The following is a 14,584-nucleotide window of genomic DNA, read 5'->3' as shown; positions in this document are numbered from 1 at the left end:
CAGAGAACACAATTTTTAACTTTTTGTTTCCCTCAATTTTTATTTTTTTTAGATTGCAGAAGTTGAGAAATTATTGGGTGCCGACACTTGGGTTGAGTGGTTTGTCAACATTAACAATCTCTTGTACTTCAAATTCCTTTGCTGCTTCACTTGCGACATCTTCCATATGCTCTTTACTTTCCTATAAGTTTACTGATTGATAGAAATGTAAATTTAACATTCTACTTTAGTGAAATTCAATAACAATGCAAATTAAATTCAGTATCATCATATTTTAACCCAAAAAAAAAGATTAATATACAAAATACACTCATTTACAAATATCAAATATTATTAACATTAAAAAAATTATCTAATGATACAACAATATCCAACTAACTTTCCAATATTTAGTCAGGTGATTTGTTTCACAAAAACCATTCTTAATTTATCAATGAAAATTTGTATGATATTGCATGTGTTGATATTAATCAATAAATAGAGAACCTGATACACACACACACCCCCCATAGTCAAATAATTTTTAAATATAAAAATGATTTTTGACATAAATTAATCTATTGACTTGTATATATGCAAAGAAATTATTTTTGAATAAATTCTATATATTTAATGTTGTTATATTTTGTGAGTGTGAGATATACACACTCACCCAGTCACACACAAAACAGCAGCAAACACACTCTACTTTGTGAAGTATTTTAAATTTGAAATCTATGTAAATATAAAGCTAGATCACTTCAATATAAATTTGTTGTTTTGAAAATGTTTAATATTTGTTAACAACCGTTCATTATATAAGAATATTAGTGAAAATTCAACATCTCACTTTAGTGAAATTCAATAATAGTGCAAATTCAATATTGCCATATTTTAACAAAAAAGATAAATAAACACAATACGTTTACAAATATCCAAATAATATTAATATTATTAAAATTATCTAATGATATAACAATATTCAAAAACTAACTTTTCAATATCTAGTGTAAAGATTTTGACATGGCATATGATGTTTTGTCATGAAGGGTATATTCTTATATATATATATATATATATATTATCCATGAAAAAATTTCATATATTGCATGTGTTGGCATGAGTTAATATTTATAGAGAACCAATATATATATATATATATATATATAATATCATAGTCAAATAATTATAAAAATTTAAATCAATTTATATATTAAAATAATTATTTTGACATAAATTTATACACGTGCATATATAGGAAAATCTTTTTGAAGTAGTTCTATATATTGAGCCAAAAAATATTTTATTTAAATTTAAACTTGAAATCTGTATAAAGATAAAAGTGGATCACTTTGAAGGCCTTTACTGTTTTGAGAATGTTTAAATAATTTTTAAACAATCATTCATTGTATAAAATATTCAGAATCATCTTCAACCACATTCAGCTTGTTGCAATTCCAGATTGTTATTAGATGCTTCAGCTTTTGGGAAATGGAGCTATATGGTTCACTTGATGATGATCATTAGAATCATCTTCAACCACACTAAATAGTTCCACAGTGATCTGCTATATACTAGTAGAATAACTACGGTAGGTTTCTGCCTGTAGAGAAAGAGAACACGCAGTCCTCAACTTTTTGTTTTCCTTTACTCCTTCACTTGTCACATCTTCCATATTCTTCCTAATTTCCTTTTAAGTTTTAAAAAAGGCGATTCAACATCACACCATAGTAAATCATGTCCTCATATGTTCATATTTTAACCAAAAAGGCACATTTACAAATATCCAAATTAACTTTTCAATGTAGGGAGTTTGACATGACAGATGTTTTTTTGTCTAGAAAAGTATATTATTATATTATGTATAAAAAAAATTATGATATTGAATGTTTTGACATAGACTGCAATGCGCTTAATTCAAATTAATTATATATAAAAGTTCAAGACTGAAATTGTAAGAGAGAATAAATAGAACAATACATTTTCGCAACAGAAGATAGAACAAGATTGACACACTAAAACAACAAGTTAAAAAATGTTACTAAGGAAAAAAAAAATGTTAAAAGTGTTATTACCTTTGGTGCTTCCATAATCTGTTGAGATGTGCATTCTTTACAATCATTGATGTCCAACCACTCCAACATGAATGTTGCAGTAATGGATACACTGAACAATGACTTTAATTTTGAACATTCCCAAAGTGTCATCTGCCTTATATTTTGTAGGCTTAATGGTTGTTTTATAAGACACTCAGCTGTATGAAATATTTCAGTCCTTTTGCTTGATGCACATAATTCCTATACAACCAATCACTTAGTAAAAGCATGATCCTTATATTCAACTTATATAATTATTTTCTTTCTATCATTTAGTCCTACATCTCAATAAAAAAATCTGATTAAAAGCATCAATGAACCAAAGGATATATTGGATCGTAAAATACATGAAATACAAAATAAATATGTCAATAATAATGTATTATACATTTTCATTTATAAGATTTGGGGCATTTATGATGTAATTTACAAGGCGTTAAATTAATGAGATACCCCTTGGACTTAAACATTTGCACCCATGCTAGTAGTCAAATAATAAAAAAAAATGAAAAATGTCAAAATATAATCAAGAAGTGATTAACTAAAATCTTTATCCAAGTTAATGATTTTCCCATTATTACTTTATTTAAGTTTGAAATTTTTTAAACTATCCAAACAAAGAATTTTAAATATTTAAATTTGTAATGTGAAATTTGTAATTTAAAATCTAAATTCAAATCCACCAATCCCAACACTATCTATTTGTAGCATACTACTTCAGCACTAGCAAACCCAGAGGTAAAAAAAAAAAAATTCCTGGATAGATGTCCAATTTCAACTAAAAAATAACGGCATCTAAGTATGAGTAAACTTATTTAAATATTCAAAATAGTTGATATAAAATTGAGACTTTGAACCAATTACAGATGAAATTAAGAATTTTGATGTAAACGAGATGGTTTAGTTCGACTTAGGGTATCAACTAAAATAATTTAAAAGAAAACTAATACTCAAAAAGAGCATAATTTATGTTTTTATATTGTGTGTGTGTGTAACAACCCAAGACGAAATCAAATGAGATGCAGGGTATCTACTAAAATATTTACTTTGTTACAAATATATTTAAAGACTTTCAAAAAAAATATTTAAAGACCTTTCCATTATAAAGGGACAGTAAAGTCAAAAAATTACTTAGTGGGGCAAAATCTACACGTAAATGCTAAATTTAAAAAACATATTATTTTAATTATTAATTAAATCACTATAAAGCAATAATGTATTGAAACTAAATGCAAAAGAAACAATGCATAAAATTATAATAGCAAAAGAATAAAAAGAATTAAGATTCATTTTTGCCACTAAACTATTTTTATAAGAACACCCAATGTCCTAAACTATTTATTGTAGCAATATTAACCTTGAAGTAATTAAATCATATAGCAATGTTACCCCCAACATTAAATGGGCAAATATTGACAGTTAACTTTATTGAGTTAGACTTAATATCAGGGTAACATTGCTACACTTTAATTATTTCAAAGGCAACATTGTTACGAATTAAGTTAAACTTAGCTTATTTTTTAATTAGCAAAGTTAACTGTCAATGTTTTCCACTTAATGTCAATGGCAACATGGATACAATTTAATAACTTCAAAGGCGACATTTCTATGATAAAGAGTTTAGAGCATTAGGTGCTCCTACAAAAATAATACATGGACATTAAAGAATGTATGACTTAGGGAAAACTTTATATACTTAGCCTAATATACTTAAGGTGCTTATTTTTAACTAAATCAAGACATGTGTAGCTTTTATAGATTAATTTTTCCACAACAAATTCTTATTATTAATATTATTAACACATTAAGGTTCACATGTCTTTATTTAATTGGATAACAATATATTAAGTATATAACTAAGTAGATAAATCTAGCCATGTTTGTTATTGCTTGTTAGAGAATAACGGGGCAAATATTTTAATTAAGCTACTTTGAAAACTAATCTGTCTCACAGAATTTATTAATATTTAACATCTTTTTAGTGTATATATTTCAGATTTGGGTCATTAAATAGGGAACGTATAAAATACTTGCAGAGCTATATATAATTTCTTACTTTGCAAACAATCATATTCTAACACGTGGATCATTCTTGCTCTATTATTATTGAATTATTTTTTCAAAATATCAATAATGAGTGTTATAAATAAAGATCTAAAATAATTTCTTTAAATATCTTGATTATTTTTTTTAAAAAAAAAGTTCCCCCCCCCACTGTTATGATCCTGGATCTGTCACTCCATCCCACATTAGTCTCATGTAATTTGTGTAGTTTTCACCAATAGTTTGTGCTAGTTCACCAAGCTAAAATTTAATAATGACACCAAAGACAGACAATGAATGATATTGATATCAAGTTTTCCGATGAAAAGTGCACAAATTGTTGTTTTATTTTAGTAATAATTTAAAATAAAATGAATATCCATCTTAGGAAAAAACACAACGGAATTATTTTTAGGTAAATGTGTATTTTTTTTTTCTTGAAGTATTCTCCAAGGGGCACCTAGCACCTTGAAATATTGGTTAAAGCAATTTTAACCTTAAAATAATTAAAACATAACACTTTTTCCCTTTTCGTTCAATTCATTGATAGTCAACATTGAAAATTTGACGACAAGAGCAAAAATAATCCATTTTAATTACTTTAAGGATAAAATTGCTTCAATCTATAGTTTAAAGTACTGGGTACTTATCAGAGAATACTTCAAGAATAAAAATACACCTTTACCTTTATTTTTTTGGCCATTGAAAAGATGAAGGAGTTCCACAACTCACTTATTCAGCCATCACAATTGATAGAGATCTAATGAATTACCAATGACCCACCACTTAACATCGTTCATCCAAGCGTTAAAGAAAAATCAATTGGCTAGTGCGTTTTTTATGTACTTAAGGAAAAAATAAATTCCTAAACAAAATGCATTCCAAAAATTGTATTTCAACTAACAAATTAAACTATTTCCTTCTAAATTATGGTAGTAGTTTATTTATCAAGGGCAATAGAGAGTTTAACGAACTCATTCCTAGCATTTTGCTTAACTATTAGCTATACAAATCTGACAATAAAAAAAGCCACGATAAATAAAAAAAATATGACCTATCATTCTTATCTCCCCATTTCTCTAAAAGCTTCTAAAACTTCTTTGTAACTTTAAAAATATTAAATCATTTCAATAAAATCAATCAATTGAGAATAGTTCTATCATTATATCTCCCCTCTAGATCTACATGCCTTAAAAGAGAAAAATATACCATTCAAGTAGCATAGTCTAAAATGAAAGTTTTGTTAATCAAATATCACTTTTGCCAAAAAAAAATTATAAAGCATAAACATAAATGTTGAACAAAGAGAACAAGATTAGAGTAGCATACCTGTGAGATTGTGTTGGGTTTTAGTGTGGCATTAGAAACTACAATATTAGTATCTTTAGTTGGGGCCCCAAAACAACACCCATAAGCCCATGAGAAGGCACTTCTTTTACTTGAGCTTTCATCTTTATTCTTTGAATCTTCTTTCAAAACTTCAAGTGGCCTTGGCATACATTTATTGCATTTCCTCAAATATGCTAATGAAACTCGGTACTTCATCAAGACTCACTTTTATTAGTGAAGGGAGTATAGTTTCTTGTAGTGAAACTTGATCTATATCTCCATATTCACCAAATATGTATTTTGGATTCTCACAACCCCTTACCCCTAAATCTTCCAACTTGGGAAGGTCTTTAGGTAGGAATGACAACACCATTTCTAGTTTGTCACATACTTGAATTTGAAGAGATTTTAACTTTGGAAACAATAATCCATAACTCTTTTCATTATCAACATCAACTATTTCTTCTCCCAACCTACTACATGAAATTAAACTTTGTAGCTCCCCATACCTATAAATGTGTAATTCTTCCAATTGCACTAGACTTTGAGCAATAGAGTGTCGAAAAATTGATGGTTGGAACTTTGGGCATTCTTGCAATCCCAAGACCTTTAAATGAGGTAGTTTGAGACTTTCATCTAAGAATATATTGTCTAGTTTCTTACACTTCCTTAACCTCAAAACCTGCAACTTATTGAGAAAGCTAGAAGACACATCACCTTGATATAATTCTTTTACATCTACACCATCCAAATGTAACTCAACCAAGTCAGAAAAGGCTAGCACATTAGAATAATAATGATTCTTTCTAGCATCAATAAGGCACTCAATGTCAGCCCATTCATACAAATAAAACTTATTCAAATTATTCATGTGTTCATCTTTCATAGGAATAATGTCAGGGACTAGACATTTCTATCCTCTTTGCCCAATTTTCCCTAATTCAAGAACTTCTGCTCTTCCCACTAAGTACTTTAACATGGCTTCTAATATTAAATTTTCAATGAGTTCTAGTTTAAAGCAATTTGACATGCCATCATCATCATCAACAAAACATTCAAAACCAGGCAAAGCAATAGAATACACTTGCCAAGCAATTTCATCATCAATTTCTTTGTCATCCCCTGCTTTCAATATTTGACATTGGTATTCTCAACAAAGTATAATTCTTCCAATTGTGAGCATCTTCCAATCACTTCAACTAGATTGTTGTTTTCAATTTCACATTTTCTTAAACCCAACAATCTTAACTTCTTTATTTCCCTAATTTCCTTTGGTAATTCAAATATTAAACAATTTTTTAGCTCAAGAGTCTCAAGACTTTGCAAATTTTTCAAAATAGAGATGTCACCTAGTTTCCAACCAACAAGGATGAGAGTTCAGATATTCTTTAATGAAAGAAGCAATTGTATTGATAGATTAAAACACACCATAGGTTCATCATAAAGCATATACAAAATTCTAAGGTCATCCATTTCACTAAATATTGCAGATGAATCTTTCACCTTAACTTCTCCTTTTATCCAAAGTATCAAATTCTCAAGGTTTGCACCATTAACACAATTGGGAAAGTCATTATTACTCCAAAACAAAAATTTCAAGTTTGGCTTTAATTTTGTCTTTGGATTAATGATCACTTGCACGTCATTGTTTGCTATCCATAAGGCCACTTCACGAACTAAGTCATGCATCTTCACACAACTTTTTTTAGGCTCTAATAACAAAGAAGATTTAACAAGGTCATTTTTTACAGGAATCACTTTTCTTCTTGCAAAAGAGTAGTTGTCAACTTCCCCAAAAAGGCCCAATCCTACACCAAGTTTGCTTAAAAGGTATATAGAAATTTCATAATCCTCTAGAAAGAGAGAGCATAACAAGAGGAGTTTTTGGGCTTCAACCCCAAGATAATTATAGCTTAACTCCAAACTTCTATAAACCTTTTCCAAGTCTTGATGAACATTTAGCAATGGCCCAGAATTTTTCAAGGTTTTCAAAGCAATATTCTTCCAATCTCATAGATTCTAGCCTTTCAATGTTATTGCTACTGCCACAATTGCAAGTGGTAGTCCTCCACACTCCTTCACAATTTCTTTTGCTACATCCAATTTGGAAGAATAATCACTTTCTAATCCAACATGTTCCATGAAAAGATTCAATGCATCCACTTCATTCAATATTTGTAGTGCAACTATTTTTTGGCATCTCATTACTTCACAAACTTTAGTATCACGTGTGGTTATCAAAACACAACAATTCTTATGATCACAACCATCAGGAATCCCTATGCCTCTAAGATCCAGCTCTTCCCAAATATCATCTAGTATATTATAAGTATCTTCCCTTTATTATCAACAATTCTTTTCCACAAGTCCTGTGAGTGTTTTCCTTCCTTTCCTTCCTCTAATGGCAAATCTAATTGCATTGCAATGTTTTGTTGAATCTTCTTGATATTTAGAGGATTAGACACAACTATGAAGATGACTTTTTGAAATGCTTTGGATTCTTCAACTTGTTTTCCTACTTGTGTAGCAAGTATAGTTTTACCTGTGCCTCCTAAACCTTACAATCCAATCATGTAAGAATTTCCATTCTCCAATGCTTCAACCAATTCTTTGGATTTTGACTTTCTACTTTCAAAATCGATAAAATTTTTTGAAATAATGGAGCTTATGCCTAGATGTTTAGCTGGATGTGCCACTTTATCAAATTTACAACTTTCAATGAGATTTGTGGCATCAATCATCTTGTTTGCCAACATCTTCCCTTATTGATATTGCCAAATACAATTAGGACAACAACTGTAAAACCATTTCTTCTTTGTTTTTGTATCTATTTGAATGACACCATTAGCTTTATCTATCCACTACTGAACTTCAGCAAAAACTTTATTCTCATTTCTTTTTCTGGCATCTTCAATATTCTCTAGCAATGTGTTTTGTTTTGCTTCCATTGGTTCTTTTTCTACTCAAAGCTCTCAGCATGAGTCTTGAAGCAACATAAGTAGTTAGCTTCCTTAAGTGTTGCATCAATAAATCTTTGGACAAGATTTGTTGCAACACTTTCCCCGGTGGTTGTCATCTAATATGAATAAGAGAATGTTACCATTAATTGAGAGTCATTATAATATTGAAAGTAAGCAAATGTTTTTTTTTTAAAGGTGACAAGAGTACTCTATTATTTTGCATTTTTATTTATAGATTTATAAGTAACATGGACAAGAGAGTTCTACCTTCAAGAGTACATGTACATCTTTCCTCAAAAAAAAAAAAAGAGAGTATATGTACATCATTCCAGTAAGAAAAGTAAAAAAAAGAAAAGATTTTTTTCTTTTTTTAAAGGCGGCTAGAGTACTCCATCATTTTTGCAATTTTTATTTATACTAATGTTTCTTGATCGAAATTTTGATATTTAATAATGCACACATGAAAAATTCACTTGAATTAAAATTTTACTATTTTTGCATTGCATAATTCCTTTTTTCCCCTTTTTGTTTGAACCCAATATCTAATATTTCAAGACATTAAATGTACTTTATTATTATAATTTTATGATGAATAAATAAGATAAGGTAATGAATTTTTTTTATATGTTTAATATTTTCTATATATGTGATTTCATTTTTAAAATTAACTAGATATATGGTTTTTAATGTTACTTCCTTTTATAATACATAATACTAATTATATATTATATTTCATATCGTTAAATTTATTTCCTTATTTAATTCAATTTAAAAGTAATGATAAATGTACATATTTTATTAGTTTATTGTTTACATAGCTGCTTACACATTGCTAGATACTGGATTTGCTTATTTTTATAAAGCAATGGATATGTCTATACAAACCTATGAAGCAATGGATTTGTTGAAAAATGAAAAGAAACACGGCCAAAATAATATTAAATTTTTCACTTTAAATGAAGAATGATACAAAATAATTTTAATTTTATAATTAGTAAATTATTCAAAAAAATAGTTTAACTTTAAAAGGATAAAAACATTGAAATTTAATAATTAAGATATCACATACACGCCTGTATTGATCAAATTTGGCAGAGGTCATGAACAAGAAAGGTGTAAAAAAACATTCCATGTGACAAATATTGTGATATTAAGCAAAACAAAACAAAAAACACTTAAAAAACAAAGAAACAGCCCAATTAGAACTAGAGTTGTTTATGGAGTCCTCCTTCCAATTGGCCCATGCATCTTCATCCCGATTATGTTAGCATAGGTCATTCCCATCTTGAACATAATGGGATAGGGACAAAAATGATGTTTGGATAGGACAGTGTACAAGTTGAGCATCAAGACATCCCATCCCCTCTAGAATATATTCATATATTAATTTTAATTTATTTTTTATAGATGATAAACTAATTTTATTTTTTAAAAGTTAATTTTCTTTTTTTTCATTTATCTACTATTTTATTGGACTAAATTACATTTTCAAAAAGGAACAATTGGTATCCTACCATTTTGAAAAGCACAAAGTTGTCCCAACATTTTTTAAAAATGGACAAATTTTTCTTGTCGTGATAGAATGTCTACATTGACCATTAATCTTTGTTATTTGACAAGCATATTTTGCCACATCTAATGTGGCTATTTTAAAAATTTAAAAATAAAAATAAAAATTGAAACACCTAGGAGGACAATGTTCTTCTTCATCATTCTTCTAGAATTGGATTGCACAATATGGTCTGTTGATGTTCTTCTCCCTTTCACTGCTCTCCTTCCACACCTTCTTCCTCCATTAAAGTCAAACAATTTCTTCCTCTTCCTTCTTCATCGACAATGGCCCCCAATTTTTCTAGATCTATTGATAACCACCACGAACGCCACAGATTGCCGAGGAGGAAGATTGAAATCTCCATCAAGCTTCTCACCTTTATCATGGTTCAACAATGGAGCCTAGGAAGGGGCATACTATCAAAGAGAAGAAGCTTTAGTCACAAATTGGATTCCTCTCTCTTGTAGAAGATTTAATCAAACAAATTGGATAGTGGTTGCAACAATAATCACCCATGGTAAGTTTGTAGAAATAGGTGACCCTCCTCTTCTTGGCATCCAACCCAAAGGTAAAGAAACACCACCGCCCTCTATTCTTTCTCCCACTTTCTATGCTGGATTGCTTCCACTAGATCTAATATTCTCAAACCCTTTCTCTCTCTCGCCCTTGGTCTTGTTTCTAGTTTTTGGTTTTTGTGAATGAATTTGATGAGGATTGGGTTTTGGGCTTGTGTGTCAAATGAATTGAGTTTGCCTGACCTTCTTCTCCCTTTCACTTGCTGAGATCACCCATTCACCCCCTTCTGGGTTGGACAGGAGATGGTGAAGAAGCAAAAGGAGGAACAAGAGTCAATCTTGCTGTCAACTTGATGTTGGAGGGGTTGAATAGGAGAGAAATCACTGAGAAGAGTGAGGTTTTGAAGATTGAAGGATGGGAAATTGAGGGCCATATGTAGGAAGACGATTCTTCCAATTCTGGCATTGTTTTAAAGCATTTTCAAAAATGTTATTTTCAAATTTTTGGGGTTCAAAATCTTGGTCGAAGGAACTATTTGTCTAATGTTTATGGAGTTATTGATGTTCTTGTTCGGTTTCTAGCTTCTGGGTTTGTGAATGAATTGATGAGAATCGGGTTTTGGGTTTGTGAGATTCTTGGTTTGTTTAATCTGTAGCTATGTTTTGGGTTTGTGAGATTATTCTTTGTTTGTTTGATCTGTAGCTCTGTTCTAGATTTGTGAGATTGTTCTCTGACTATTCTTGGTTTTTTTTTTATTGTTTAGATAATATTTGGAACATAGATTCAAGGTCAATGTAATTGGGGAAGAAGGAATGAAGAAGAAAAAAGAATTGAATAAAAAATATTAAAAATGGGTCCCATTTTTACATATGGACCTCCATGTGGCCATGGTCAAAACTAAAAGTTAACAGTCAACACAGTCAAACCATCAAGGGCAAAATTGTTTGATTTTGAAAAACACCAAGACAATATTGTGCATTTAATAACATTAGAATATCAATTGCACCTTTTTGAAAATGTTCAGGATAGAGTTATACTTTAACCCTATTTTATTACTTGTGATTTATGGTTGTTTATTGTGTTGTTTGGATTTCAAGAAGTTATAAAATTGGGTTAAAGGTATTTTTGCCACTAAAATATTCACTCAAAAGAATATGGTATACTAAACTTTTATGTGGTGTAATTCCCCCCTTCAACTTTTGAAAATAATGCATTGAGCACCTTGTTATTAAAAAAGTTAACTTTGATCATTAATTGATCGAAAAATTACAAAATAAAGCCTAAAAATTACATAAAAGAGCATATAGAATTATAAATAATTATCCTATAAAAAATTAATGTCAATTAAGTTCTTAAAATAATGATTAGTTAAAATCATATTCTGGCCTTTTACGTGGGTGAGAAATAACATTAGTATCATGTTATTCATATGAAATTTAGGGGATGTAATTGATATTAATTTTTTTATAAAGTACGTATGTGTTATTTATGGGTCCTTTTCTTTAATTTTTAAGGCCCATTCCTACAATTCTAAAATCAACTAATGATCAAAGTTAACTTTTTTAACGATAGATTGCTCAATTTTTCATTTCAAAAGTTGAAGGTAAAAATTGCATCATATAGAAGTTTAGGATACTAGATTCTCTTAACTGAATAGTTTAGGGGCAAAAATGCCTTTTAACCCTATATAATTTGATAAATATGGTGTTGGATTTAAGTTATGTTATTAGTCTGCTATAGTTATGTTTTTTTCTCTCTTTATAGGATTCATGTTTGCTATTAGTTCTCTAGCAAGTGTATTTCAATATAATTTAAGGTAATACATTGATTTTTGAGTTCATATACAAGATAATATATTTTATGTTAAATTTACAAAAATTCTGGTTATTTTATACTTTCAGGAAGTTGTTGAGTGGTGATACTTACTAAATAGATTTTTCTTGCAGAAACATGAAAAGAAAAATGCTTGGTTATTTATAATTTGAAAACATGGATATTGTCATGTAATTACTTTTAATTCACTCTCCTTTTAATATAAAAAATGTTAATTTTATATTAATTAAATCTTACGTTTTCTTTTTCTGGTTTCATTATTTTTCTTCTATCCAAATTGGATGGAACCACCTTTAGAATGAGACAAGACATAAGACTAAAATCTATTTCCGGCCAATTTTTAGGATGTGGCATGGGACAGGGCCATCCTAATCCTAGTCCTGCCCACACACGTTCCTAGTTAAAACTTGTACTAATATTTTTGAGAGACCTTTTTTTTATTATTTGTATGTATTTTTCTATTGAAAGTAGTCTTGTTCGAGACATTATTGAACATTAAATGATTTTTTTTAGAGATTTTAATGTTGTTAAATGATACATCATAGGATAATCTCTCTTTTTTGGCCCAAAAAAAAAAATCTCTCCCCCATCTTCTTTTTTCGTTTTAATGAAAAATCAAGGAAGAATGACAAATAAATCTCTCTAAAATAGGAAAATGATAATTTAGTCTTGTGATAATGCCATCTGAGTCCCAAGGGACATAATTGTCATCAAAGTTTTTAATGAAATGACAAAAATACTCCTTAATTTAAAAAGTGCAACATGGTTTTTTCGTTTACAACTTTAGTTTTGAAATTCACAACTCTAGTTTAACAAATGATTAAAGTAGTTTGGGCATTCACAACTTTCTCTTACCATTTTTTTCAATCAGCAAAGTACAATAAATTTTTTTTTCACAATTTTGATTCTAAAATTCACAAGTCTGGTTCATAAAATGACTGAAATGGTTTAGAGTTTCACAACTTTTTGTCACCATTTTTCTTTACTTTTTTTTTGAATTAAGGGATATTTTTATCATTTTATCAAAAAATTTAATGACAATTAGGTCTTTTAGGATTTAGAAGGCATTATCATATTTTGTGAGACTAAATTTTTATTTTCCTATTTTGGAGGAATTGATTTGTCATTCTTCCAAAAATCAACCAAGGAAAAACTAAAATGAATAATTCAAACACAAACCAACTAAGGCAAATCATTTATCAACTTTCTAAGTATATATGCATGATTGATTGCAATAAATCAGCCCTAAATACGAAACAGATGAAAAATAACTGACGACACATATGGGAATTAGAACGCATTTGTTTTAAGTTTGTTTTTTTTCAATTATTTTTGAAAAATTTCAGCATGTTGCTTAAATTTTTTAAAATAATCAGAAGCTGAAAAAAATACATTTAGGTTTATTTTGAGAAGCTATCTTAAAAATAATTAGATGTGGGTGGATGAGTGAAACTTTTAAAAAATATAGAGATACCAAAAATATCATAAAAATTTGAAAATACATAATAAACTATTTTTATGAATGATGATACAAAGATTTCATAAAATCAAAAATTAAATATATAATAAATTATTTTATTTTTTAGCCAAATAGAAGAAAGTTCCTTCTGATCTATTTATTTAATTTTAACCATAAGTTGTTTCTTATAAATACACCCAGAAGTAATATAATATTAGTACACATAATATCCAAATGTGAAGAGAGATGTGATGGTATGCATACATGACACGTAATTCTAATAATTTAAAATTAAAACTAAAATGTGTGCGATTAATAAATTAGTTGTTAATATGCTAGGTGATTCAAATTTCAAGTGTGCTTTATAACACCAGTAGAAAATTAAATTTTATATAATTAATATTACAATCTTCAACATGAAAATAACAAGTTTTTTTGGATTAATTTTAATCATAATTATAAGCAGTAAATTCCGTCGACAGAGTACATCTCCCACGAAATTCTTAGAAAAATGTGTAAATCTTTTCCAAGAATATGTCGCTGATGCCAATTTTAATGAAACAATTTCACTGAAGACCTTTGGATCAAAGATAATAAGAAAAAGAATCCTTTTTCTGAAACTTTACTACAAGTTTATGGCACTGAATTGAAATAAAAATTTTCTAACAAATAACAAGATTGTCCCTATTGGAAGAAAAAGAAATTTAACAAGAAAAAAAAAACAAAACTATAAATACATAAGTTATAAACAAATAAAGTAAGCAATAAACAACAGTTTAAAGAGTAATGAATAACATACAGTAAGGATACAAACAAG

The sequence above is a fragment of the Prosopis cineraria genome, unplaced genomic scaffold, assembly GCF_029017545.1.
Source record: "Prosopis cineraria cultivar Desert tree isolate PC_DT_omini unplaced genomic scaffold, ASM2901754v1 PC8, whole genome shotgun sequence".
NCBI classification, from domain to species: Eukaryota; Viridiplantae; Streptophyta; class Magnoliopsida; order Fabales; family Fabaceae; genus Prosopis; species Prosopis cineraria.
Note: the sequence above shows the minus strand (reverse complement) of the source record.